This window comes from Capra hircus, chromosome 5, assembly GCF_001704415.2.
Source record: "Capra hircus breed San Clemente chromosome 5, ASM170441v1, whole genome shotgun sequence".
Classification (NCBI taxonomy): Eukaryota; Metazoa; Chordata; class Mammalia; order Artiodactyla; family Bovidae; genus Capra; species Capra hircus.
The window spans coordinates 51,729,475-51,742,396 of NC_030812.1; the positions used below are offsets into that span (position 1 = coordinate 51,729,475).

Sequence of the window (12,922 nt, forward strand, 5' to 3'; positions counted from 1 at the left end):
ATTTTACATTTCAGTTAATGTAATTAATTTCACATTTAAAAATTTTTCTCTTTTAAAATTACTTGTTTTTTAAAAATTATAATTATTTATTTTTTATTGTATTCTATGTATATGTCATCATGCCTTCCTTTAAATCTTTGGAGAGCTAAAGGTCTTCTTTAGTTCTCTGAACATATTTATAATGACTGCTTTGAAGTCTTTGTCTAGCTCCTTTCAGAAGCAGTTTCTACCACCGTCTCTTTTTTCTCATTTACAGATCACTCTTTAATGTTTCTTTGTATGTTTCATGTGCTTTTGTTAAAAAAATACCTATTTTAGATAATATGTTGAAGTAAACTGGAGATAATGATATCCTCCTCTTCTCCCCACAGGTATTAGTGCTGCTGTTGTTATTTGCTTGGTCATTTATTTATTTATTTGTTCAGTGATTTGTTTGAAGCTAATTCTGTGAAGTCAGGTTCTTACAGTGTGCAGTCTCAAATATTCAGATTTTTTTTTCTCATAAATGTTATTTTTCAGCCTGGCTACATAGCAGACATTGCATTGCATGTGTGTGTAGTCATGTCTGATTCTTTGTGATCCCATGGACTATAGCCCACCAGGCTCCTACCTCCCAGGAATTTTCCAGGCAAGAATCCGAGAGTGGGTTGCCTTTTCCTACTGAAGGGGATCTTCCCCACCCAGGGATGGAACCCGTGAGTCTTGCCTCTCCTGCATTAGTAGGTGTAGTCTTTACCACCATGCCACCTGGGAAGTCCATAGCAATTGTTCCTGGGTTAAAAAAAAAAAAAAATTGGCCACTTAGTGATCAAAGTCTTCTCTCACAGCTCAGATGGTAAAGTATCTGCCTGCAGTGCAAGGGACCAGGTTCAATCCCTGAGTCGGGAAGATTCCCCTGGAGAATGGAATGGCTACCCACTCCAGTATTTTGGCCTGGACAATCGCATGGACAGAGGAGCCTGGCAAGCTGTAGTCCATGGAGTCGCAAAGAGTTTGGCAAATTGAGTGACTAACACTAATGATCAAGGTTGTACTTAAATAGTCTTTGCCAGTTAGTTTTTCAGTTTTTGCTCTTTTGTTTGTGTGTGTATGTCTGTCTTGCAGGCTACTACTTCAATTCAAGGAATTTATTTTTGACCCCTGCTACATTCAGCTAGGTACTAATCATTTTGATTTTTTCTCTTCAATCACTCAGAGAGACCTCATCCTTTGGCACATTCATGGTCTTCCTATCTTCCAGGGACCTATGTGATTTTATTTTCAAGTCGCTCCTTAGAGTTTCTTTGGGGTCAGAGTGGATTATTTAGCCAGTGTTTGATCAAAGGTTGTACTTAGGCCCCTTGATGGTTCCTCCATTTGTCAGCTGATCTTTGAATGGCTTTGGGAATGTTTCCAAGTCTGCTCTACATCTGTTAATTTTAGCTTAATCACTCGATAATAGGATAGGCACAATTCATTTAATGCATGTAAATTAAACACAATAAAGTGTTTCAACAGCTACTATAAATATAGGAGATATAGCAATCACAAGAAAGACAACTATCTTGCCCCTGCAGATCTTGCATTTTAGTGGAAGAAAAAGCCAACAAAGAGTTGATGTGAAGGATGAATTTTTAAATTAGTTTGCTAATGTAGGAAGTCTGTTGAAAAATTATCTTGAAATCAAACTTTCTTAAAAAAAGAAATAATTCTCTTCATTTCTTCAGTTTCTATTAAAATGTCAAAACACCGGTCTGTCTCAAAGGATATTAAAAGAAAATATCATAGAGAAGACATTTGTTCTTTCCTTGTAATGCAGCATGTTTCTTAGTCCATGATGCTGTTTCACACAATATTCAAGTGACTTATTGTTGTTGTTTATTTGGTTTTAACAAGGAGATTGATTTGGTATTACTTTACACATTGGGCATTAATATTGGCTTATTTACATATTAGGTCAAGGCTTTATTCTTATGCTTCCTAAGAGTGGAGAAAAAGACAGCAGGTGTATGTTAATGAAAACAAGGGCTGGTAGAAGCATAGAAAAAGTAGCTAAGCAACCTTAAGTTCTTGTTATAGAGATCTACACAGCTATGGAGTGATCCACCAGGCAAATTCAATACACACACATGAAGGGTCTAGGATTAGACTCCCCTAAAATCCTGCTAAGTCTAGGTCAACAGTTGCTGGAAAAATGCTCTCATCTTGGACCCCAATCTTGCCTTTCTTTATCATCCATCTCCTAAATTTTACGTCTATTATAATACAAGACTTATGTTTTCATGCTCTCCATGTGTATTTCTCTGTATGGAAGAAATAAAATCAGATCCAGGGAAATTTGAGGCAGTATCTGATGTTCTTGGCTATTTAGGATTTGTAAGACCAAGCAGTTTTCCACACTTCCATTCATCACATCCTTAGAAGATTTAAAAGTAAATGGTTCCTGAACCCTTCCTTGCTTTTTAATTATGTTGGTTGCTCACAAGGACTTATAGTCAGATGAAGATAGATGTGATCCCAATAGGCATGCTTAATGTGTTCCAAGTGATTACTTAGATTCATAGGCATTCCTTAGGGCTTCTATAACAAATTATCACATATTTAGCAGTTTAAAACAATCCACATAAATTCTTAGTTCTTTCACAATTCTGAAGTCCAGAAATTCAAAATCAAGTTGTCTGGAAGATTTGGTTCTTCTTGGAGTCCCTAGAGGAAAATCTGCTCCATGCTTCTCTCCTTGTTTCTGGTGGTGGCCAGCAATCCTTCATACTCATGACTTGTAGCAAAACAGCTTCAATTTCTGCCTGTGTCTCTTTGTGTCAGATCTTTCTCACTTTTATCTATATGAGGTGATAAAACTAGGTCAATGGAACTAGGGCTCATCCTTGTTGTTGTATAGTTGCTAAGTTGTATCCAACTCTTACATGGACTGTAGCCCATCAGGTTCCTCTGTCTATGGGATTTCCCAGGCAAGAATACTGAAGTGGGTTACCATTTCCTTCACCAGGGGATCTTCCTGTCTCAGGGATCGAACCTGTGTTTCCTGCATTGGTGGGCAGATTCTTTACCTCTGAACCACTTGGGAAGCCCCAGGGCTCATCCTAAATCTAGCATGTCATCGCAAGATCTTTAATTGATTTGTATCTGCAAAGATTCTTTTTCCAAATAAGTTTTATTCATAGATGTATGAGGTTAGTATTTGGATATATCGTTTGGAGAGGTCACAATTAACACACAGCGGGTGTATTCTAATTTTCTTTTTGTATTATTAATGGAAAATCTGGAGCTGAAGAAGGGACCAAGTTAGGATTTGAGGATGTGACCTACCAAATGGATGTGAATGAGAAATAATAATGATTTTTCTTGATGGTACATGAAATAAATCCCTGGATTCCAACTATCCCAGAAATAACTCATAGGAACAACCTAGGTATTCCTTACACTGATTCTTTTTGACCTGCTTGTTAGTTCTTTGTTCTTTCCTTCCTCCCTCCTTCTTTCTTTCTCTTTTTCAGTCTCTTCTCTCTCTTCTCTCTTTTGTTCATTTCCATTACCTTGCTTCTCTTTTATTGCTAGTTTTTAATGTTACATATGGCTTTATATAAGTCACATTTTGTGATACATTCTAAGTGTCCTGTGTTATATATAATGGGGCCATTCATGAATTCCTCCATTCTCCATCCATTAAATTCTTATATAGTTTGATATATATTCTTCCTTGTCTTAGATATTTTATTTCCTCCCATCATTTTTAAGGCTTAAAATATGAATGTCTTTCTTTTCTGTTTCATCTGCTGCTGCTGCTACTAAGTCACTTCAGTCGTGCCCGACTCTGTGCGACCCCAGAGACAGCAGCCCACCAGGCTCTCCCGTTCCCAGGATTCTCCAGGCAAGAACACTGGAGTGGGTTGCCATTTCCTTCTCCAATGCATGAAAGTGAAAAGTCAAAGTGAAGTCGCTCAGTCGTGTCCGACTCTTAGCGACCCTATGGACTGCAGCCTACCAGGCTCCTCCGTCCATGGGATTTTCCAGGCAAGAGTACTTGAGCGGGGTGCAATTGCCTTCTCCAAAAAAAGAGCTTACACCTAATTTTTTCTATTCCTGTGCCTCTTAATCATTCACTATTTCATTACAGTCTGTATTACTGTTCCCTCTGCTTGGTAAAGCTGCAAATGCTAAAGCTATTACTGATATATTGCTTAATCCAATATGTGTTTTCTAGTCCTTATCTTACTGTACTTCATGAAACAAAGGATTTCAGTCAATATTCTTTTTAAGCACTCTCCTTCCTCAGCTTCAACTTCATTATAATCATCATAATGTTGTTTTATTCTTTTTCTCCCTTATTTGCTTTTATTGTCTTCTCTTCTATTTAACTCATGAAATGTTGAGGTTCATCTCAGCTAGAACACAGTAATCTATATTCTTTGTCCTCTGTTCTCTATGTTAGTAATGTTTTCAACTCCTTCTGGCTTCCATGCCAGTTATACATTGACAAGTATCACATCTGTGGTTTCCAACCATTATTTCCTTCTACACCGTAAATGTGTATCAAATTACCACCTTACAGTCTCTACTGGAACACTGAATTCATATTTCCCACATCTTTCTTTTTTTCTTCTCCTGTCTTTCTTCACTGCAGTAAAAGTACCTCCATGAACCCAGTTATTTGTGCCAGAAACCTGGAAATCATAATTGATATCTCCCTTTCACTTCTGACATTCAATTCATTGCCAAGTCTCACCATTATGTACTCTGAAATAAATTGTTGTTCTTCAGTAGCTCAGTCATTACAGACTCTTTGTGTCCCCATGGACTGCAGCATGCTGGCTTCCTGCCCTTCACCATCTCCCAGGGCTTGCTTAAACTCAGGTCCATTGAGTAGGTGATGCCATCCAACTATCTCATCCTATTTCATCCTCTTCTGCTCCTGCCTTCAATCTTCCCCAGCATCAGGGCCTTTTCTTATAAGTTGGCTCCAAGTAGCCAAAGTATTGGAGCTTCAGCTTCAGCATCAGTCCTTCCAGTGAATAGTCAGAACTGATAACTTTAGGATAGAATGGTTTGATCTCCTTGCAGTCCAAGGGACTCTCAAGAGTCTTCTCCAACTCCAAAGTTCAAAAGCATCAATTCTTCAGTACTCAGTTTTCTTTATAGTCCAAATCTCATATCCATACATGACTACTGGAAAAACCATATCTTTGACTAGATGGACCTTTGTTAGCAAAGTAATATCTCTGCTTCTTAATATGCTGTCTAGGTTGGTCATAGCTTTTCTTCCAAGGAGCAAGTGTGTTTTAATTTCATGGTGTAGTCACCACCTGCAGTGATTTTGGAGCCCCCAAAAAATAAACTCCATTTTTCTTTGTTTCCATTGTTTCCCCATCTATTTGCCATCAAGTGATGAGACTGGATGACATGATCTTAGTTTTTTGATGTTGAGTCTTAAGCCAGCTTTTTCACTCTCCTCTTTCACTTTCATCAAGTGACCCTTCAGTTCTTCCTTACTTTCTGCCATAAGGGTGGTGTCATCTGCATATCTGAGGTTATTGATATTTTTCCCAGCAATCTTGACCCAGCTTGTGCTTCATCCAGCCTGGAATTTTGCATGATGTACTCTGCATGTAAGTTAAATAAGGAGGGTGACAGTGTGCAGCCTTGAAGTACTCCTTCCCCAATTTGAACCAGTCCATTGTTCCATGTCCAGTTCTAACTATTGCTTCTTGACCTGCAAACAGGTTTCTCAGGAGGAAGGTAAGGTGGTCTGATATTCCCATCTCTTTAAGAATGTTCCCGTTTGTTGTGATTTGTAGAGTCGAAGGCTTTAGTTTAGTCAATGAAGCAGAAGTAGATGTTTTTCTGGAATTCTCTTGCTTTTTCTATGATCCAACAGAGGTTGGCAATTTAATCTCTGGTACTTCTGTCTTTGCTCAATCCAGGTTTTTTTTTTTTTTTTTAAATTTTATTTATTTTTTTTTATTATTTTTTTTTATTTTTTTTATTTTTTTTAAATTTTAAAATCTTTAATTCTTACATGCGTTCCCAAACATGAACCCCCCTCCCACCTCCCTCCCCACAACATCTCTCTGGGTCATCCCCATGCACCTGCCCCAAGCAAGCTGCACCCTACGTCAGACATGGACTGGCGATTCAATTCTTACATGACAGTATACATGTTAGAATTCCCATTCTCCCAAATCATCCCACCCTCTCCCTCTCCCTCTGAGTCCAAAAGTCCGGTATACACATCTTTGTCTTTTTTCCTGTCTTGCATACAGGGTCGTCATTGCCATCTTCCTAAATTCCATATATATGTGTTAGTATACTGTATTGGTGTTTTTCTTTCTGGCTTACTTCACTCTGTATAATTGGCTCCAGTTTCATCCATCTCATCAGAACTGATTCAAATGAATTCTTTTTAACGGCTGAGTAATACTCCATTGTGTATATGTACCACAGCTTTCTTATCCATTCATCTGCTGATGGACATCTAGGTTGTTTCCATGTCCTGGCTATTATAAACAGTGCTGCGATGAACATTGGGGTACATGTGTCTCTTTCAATTCTGGTTTCCTCGGTGTGTATGCCCAGAAGTGGGATTGCTGGGTCATAAGGTAGTTCTATTTGCAATTTTTTAAGGAATCTCCACACTGTTCTCCATAGTGGCTGTACTAGTTTGCATTCCCACCAACAGTGTAGGAGGGTTCCCTTTTCTCCACACCCTCTCCAGCATTTATTGCTTGCAGATTTTTGGATCGCAGCCATTCTGACTGGTGTGAAGTGGTACCTCATTGTGGTTTTGATTTGCATTTCTCTAATAATGAGTGATGTTGAGCATCTTTTCATGTGTTTGTTAGCCATCTGTATGGATTAAAGATCTAAATGTAAGATCAGAAACTATAAAACTCCTAGAGGAGAACATAGGCAAAACACTCTCAGACATAAATCACAGCAGGATCCTCTATGATCCACCTCCCAGAATTCTGGAAATAAAAGCAAAAATAAACAAATGGGATCTAATTAAAATTAAAAGCTTATGTACAACAAAGGAAAATATAAGCAAGGTGAAAAGACAGCCTTCTGAATGGGAGAAAATAATAGCAAATGAAACAACTGACAAACAACTAATCTCAAAAATATACAAGCAACTTCTGCAGCTCAATTCCAGAAAAACAAACGACCCAATCAAAAAATGGGCCAAAGAACTAAATAGACATTTCTCCAAAGAAGACATACGGATGGCTATCAATCCAGTTTAAATATCTGAGATTGGAGAATTTTGAGCATTAGTGTGTGAGACGAGTGCAATTGTGTAGTAGTTTGAACATCTATTGGCATTGCCTTTCTTTGGGACTGGAATGAAAACTGACCTTTTCCAGTTCTGTGGCCACGGCTGAGTTTTTCAAATTTTCTAGCATATTGAGAGCAGTGCTTTAACAGTATCATCTTTTAGGAGTTGAAATAGCTAGCTTGAATTTTATCACCTCCACAAGCTTATTTTGTAGTAATGTTTCCTAAGGCCCACTTGACCTCACACTCCAGGATATCTGGCTCTCGGTGAGTGATCACACCATTGTGGTTATCTGGGTCATGAAGATGTTTTTTGTATAGTTCTTCTGTGTATCCTTACTACCTCTTCTTAATATCTTCTGCTTCTGTTAGGTCCATACCATTTCTTTCCTTTATCGAGCCCATCTTTGCATGAAATGTTCCCTTGGTATCTCTAATTTTCTTGAAGAGATCTCTAGTCTTTCCCATTCTATTGCTTTCCTCTATTTTTTACATTGATCAGTTGAGAAGGCTTTCTTATTTCTCCTTGCTATTCTTTGGCACTTTGCGTTCAGATGCTTATATCTTTCATTTTCTCGTTTGCCTTTCACTTTTCTTCTTTTCTGAGCTATTTGTAAGGTCTCCTCAGACAACCATCTTGCCTTTTTGCATTTCCTTTTCTTGGGGATGATCTTGATCACTGCCTCCTATACAATGTCACTAACCTCTGTCCATAGTTTTTCAGACATTCTATCAGATCTAATCCCTTAAATTTATTTGTTGCTTCCACAGTATAATTGTAAGAGATTTGATTTAGGTCATAACTGAATAGCCTAGTGGTTTCCCTCACTTTCTTCAATACAAATCTGAATTTGGCAATAAGGAATTCATGTGGAATTCATTCAGGAATTCTTGTAGCCCAAATGAATGAGCTACAGTCAGCTTCCAGTCTTGTTTTTGCTGACTGTGTAGAGCTTCTCCATGTTTGGCTGCAAAGAATATAATTAATATGATTTAGATATTGACCATCTGGGGATGTTCATGTGTAGAGTTGTGTCTTGTGTTGTTGGAAGAGGGTGTTTGCTATGACCAGTGCATTCTCTTGGCAAAACTCTGTTAGCCTTTGCCCTGCTTCAATTTGTACGCCAAGGCTAAACTTGCTTGTTAGTCCAGGTAAAATTTGACTTCCTACTTTTGCATTTAAGATTCATTCAAATCACTATCATTGCTAACAATGCATTTGTCCTAGCCCTTATCTTCTCTTGCTAGCACACTGCAATAGCTGACTAAAAGATCTGTCAAGTCTTCCCTTACCATAACAGAATGGTTTTTTAGTCACATAAGTTGTATTTCATCATTTTTAAACTTTGATCTCTCTTTTTTCTTTCTCTAACATGGCTTTGAGGTCTTTCATTAGGTTGAGTTCAGCTGCTTTATCAGCATATGCTCTGTCACCGTGACCTTGTTTACTGCATGGAAGCTACATCGACCTTTCTCTGATCCTGAAATGTGCTGTGTATTTTCCTACATCAGGGCACCTTTCCTTGTGTTCTTTGCTCACTCTGATACATTTATACCATTCACTCTTTGACAGTAAACTCCATTTTAATCCTTTTATGTCACTTCTTAAATAATCTTTACTCCAAAAGACTATTCCTAAACACCTTTTGTCCCTTACCCTTTTGGCCCCTACCATCTAGTCTGGTTCATTCTTTGTTATGAACTTTCATAATATCTTATATTTTATACTCATAGCTCTGATCAAAATTATTTTTGTGTAGTGGTGGATTACTTGCTATCTTCTAAACTATTTTAACTTGGTAAAGATCAGTATCATGATTGTGTATGTCACTTGTGTACCTAGTGCTTGAAGAGTGTTTAGCATTTATTCACTAATTCATGGTGTATTTCTTGGTTTTTCCTCTCTTTCAGGAATTGTCAGAGTACACATGCTATTTTCTGAATAAATATTGGTAGAAGGACATTTATCTAAATGAAGGTACAAATATAATATATTTATACTATACCAAGATACTATACCAAGAATGATTTGAAACCCAAATGAATGTAGTACACAGTTTATGTCACTCTAGAACTTAAACTTTAATTCGAAATGTAAGTATTCACAGAAAACACTTGGCAATCAGTTATCCACAATATACCTTGAAGTGAGAGATCCAATGCAAACTACATTCCCGGTTCTGAAACTGAGATAAGTAGTCATTTCTTTCAACCCAACTCACTCTAGTGTTAACCACATGAAAAAATAAAAAAATTTGTGTTGACATATTTTTTAAGTGGATTATGTACATAGCAGATAAGTACTGTGTTCTGATAATACTAAATTTTACATCTGCTTATATATGGTTCTCTATAATATTTTATACACAAAGCATTTGTTACTTTCAGGCATACAAATATCATATCAGTAAATAGTAGGCATGCCTAATTGGTTAGTACATTGTATGGAAGAAGCCATGGGCAAAGATTTGATACCTTAAGCATGTCAGATGGCACTCCTTTAATTCATCATCACAGACTGAATATCCAAAATGGGTCGCCTGCCCTAAAAATTTATGCCATAGGTAAAAACAGAGACTTATGGCTTCAGCAACATGATTTGCTTTTATGCAAAGAGTATAGAACAGAGAGGACCAATCATGAGCAAGTGACTAGACAGAGTGATCAGTGTAAATCCACTGTGAGTGTAGAAGTAATATCCTAAGATTAAAAAAGTATTTCAAGTAGATAGTTTGGTGCAGGAAGTGATCTATAAGAATATAGCACTGTGGTGATCTAAAATATAAGTGTATCAGTGAATAAAGGATATCTCTATTGCTAATTTGGGACCTATGATTCTCAACTCAAATAACTTACAGATTTTAAGAAAATCCATGAGTAATTTTACCTAATAGTTGAAATTATCGATTTTGTGAATAAGAGTGATGCATGTAATTGTGAATGTGTGTGGCCAGGGGGTGATATTGGGCCAATTAAAATACAACTTAGGAAAAAGCATTTTTTAGTTTAGTAGGTAACTCTGAATATTTCTATAATTCCACCCCTCACAGACTAGGAGCTGTACTGTCTATATTGGACTCAGTAGCCAGAGGCCACAGGTGAATATTTAAGATTGCAGTTGAATAAATTGAAAATAAAAACATTAAAATTCTGTTCTCTGTTTCAGTAGCCCCATTGTTCAGTGACTACCTGTGTCTAGAGGCTACAGTGTCAGCACAGGTATAGAACATTTCTATCTTCACTGAAATTTCTGTTAAACTGCATTGCCTTAGAGATTATTAATGTAAAATAATTACATACCTCTCAAGAAATCCTCAGTCTTATCATATAAACAGCTTTGATTTACATAAAATATCTGACTGAAAAGATTCTAGGAAGTATAAAGCCACACATGTAATTCAAATATTTTTTTCAAACACATTTAAGCATTAACAGTGCTCATAACATAGAAAAGCAAATAAAAATTTGCATTCTCAAACCTCATTTTAACCTAATAATAGATTTCAAACTGTTAATTAAAAGTCAGTCCTTTGAGAAGCAATGCCTGTGATTGATTGTAGATTTATCATCTTTCCAACAATGATACTTTTTTTTTTTGGCTCCTTGAAATCATCTATAAAACAAGCCTTTGTTCCATTTTCCATTTTAATTTTTAGCGAGGAAATGCTAAAGTTTGGGTACTTAAGGTTTTACCCTTTGTTGTATTTTTCATCTGCTCAGTGCATGCTGATATAGCTTTGGGCTCACAGTTCACCAAACATGAGGCTTTATGCATTTTATAACTTTTTAAAAAATTATTATCACAGACACATAAAAGGTTACTCTAAGGTAATTTAAAATATCGGAAATAAAATGACTATATATATATATGAATTTATTTCATGAGCAAACTTGTAACCATTCTAAAGTGTAATATGCATGTATACACATACCTACCTCCCCTTTCATAAAAGTGGTTTTGTGTCTATAAACTGGCTCAATCTGGTAGTGATTAAAGAAGCAGTTCTCTCTTGGTGATTTACCTTAGACTTCTGTTCATGAAACCTAGAACTCTTCTACTTAGACAAGTTAGAATTTAGTAGCCGTCTTCTCTTTAGCAATACCATGATCAACCAGCCTGCATTACAGATCTCTGTGAGTCAAATTATTTTGATCACTGCTTTGACTTCGTTGTCCATTTTGGAAACCACGCCCACCATTCTGCCACTGGGCACCCCTGGCCACTGCAGGATCCTGTTGTCTCCACTGCATTTAGCATTCCCGTTCAATGATAGCAGTTCCACTGGAATTTCTGACCTACAGAAAAGAGTGACAATAGAGCTTTTCAGAGATGCTGAGACTGCCCTCATAACATGACTGTTATTTCTTACAGTCATGGTGAAGCTGAGTTCTCTGGATCCTCCCAGGATGGATAAAGTGAAAGTGAAAGTGCAGTCGCTCAGTCGTGTCCAGCTCTTTGCCATCCCATGGACTGTAGCCCACCAGGCTCCTCGGCCCGTGGGATTCTCCAGGCAAGAGTGCTGGAGTGGGTTGCCGTTTCCTTCTCCAGGAGATCTTCCCAACCCAGGGATCGAACCTGGGTCTCCTGCATTGCAGGCAGACACTTTACCATCTGAGCCACCAGGGAAGTAGGTCTTAAAAATACATTATAATGTATCAGTTTCCATCCACTTTGGAAACATTCTATACCAGGGCAGTTGTAGCATTTCAGCTTCATTAAGTTTCAGCCATTTTGGGTCCATGCTTCAGCCAACCAACCAAACTACTTTTAAGCCTTTCTAATTTCTTGACCTAAAACATTAAATCTATAATTTCTGCTTAGTGGGCCCATGCCAATAAATTAAAGTTTGGCCATTAAAGTTTCTTTAGGCAAAACAGGGCCAATAAATTTATGTAGACATATAAAGGCAGTTTCTTGTTATTCAGTTGCTTAGTCATGTCCAACTCTTTGTGAGCCCATGGACTGCAGCACACCAGACTGTCCATGGAATTCTCCAGGCAAGAATACTAGAGTGTGTAGCCATTCCTTTCTCAAGGGGATCTTCCTGACTCAGCTTGAAATTGCAGGTAGATTCTTTACCATCTGAGGCACCCAATCCTTCAAATAGAAGACTCGTTTATAAAAATCCCTTTGAACTTATTCAAGTTGCATTTTCATAGTAAATTTAAAATCATCTTTCTAATTTAAAAAAATCTTGCAAAGATGAGGAAGGAAATGGCGACCCAACTCCAGTATTCTTGCCTGGGAAACCCCGTGGACAAAGAATCCTGGCAAGGTATAGTCCATGGGGTCCCAAGAGAGTAGGACACAATTTAGCAACTAACTCAACAGAAATGACTTTGGGTAGTGTGGATATTTTAACAGTATTAATTCTTCTGATTCACGAACATGAGATCTTTCTATTTGTTTGTGTCTTCTTCAATTTATTTCAACAAGGACTTTAGTTTTCATTGTATAGATCTATCACTTCCTTGGTTAATTTTTTTTCCCTTGGTATTTTATTGTTCTGATGCTATTGTGAATGGAATAGTTCTCCTATTTTTTAAAGATGTTTCATTGTTTGTGTATATTAATAGAAATACAACTGACTTCTTTATGTTGATTTTATATCCTTCCACTTTTCTGAATTTATTACTTCCAACAGCTTTTTAG

The 12,922-nt window shown here is 37.2% G+C and overlaps 1 non-coding gene across 1 annotated transcript; it reads right to left on the bottom strand.

The window, feature by feature from the left end:
* TRNAC-GCA lies at nt 11,825–11,896 on the bottom strand. The gene has a single exon. It is a non-coding gene; the product is annotated as a tRNA-Cys (tRNA).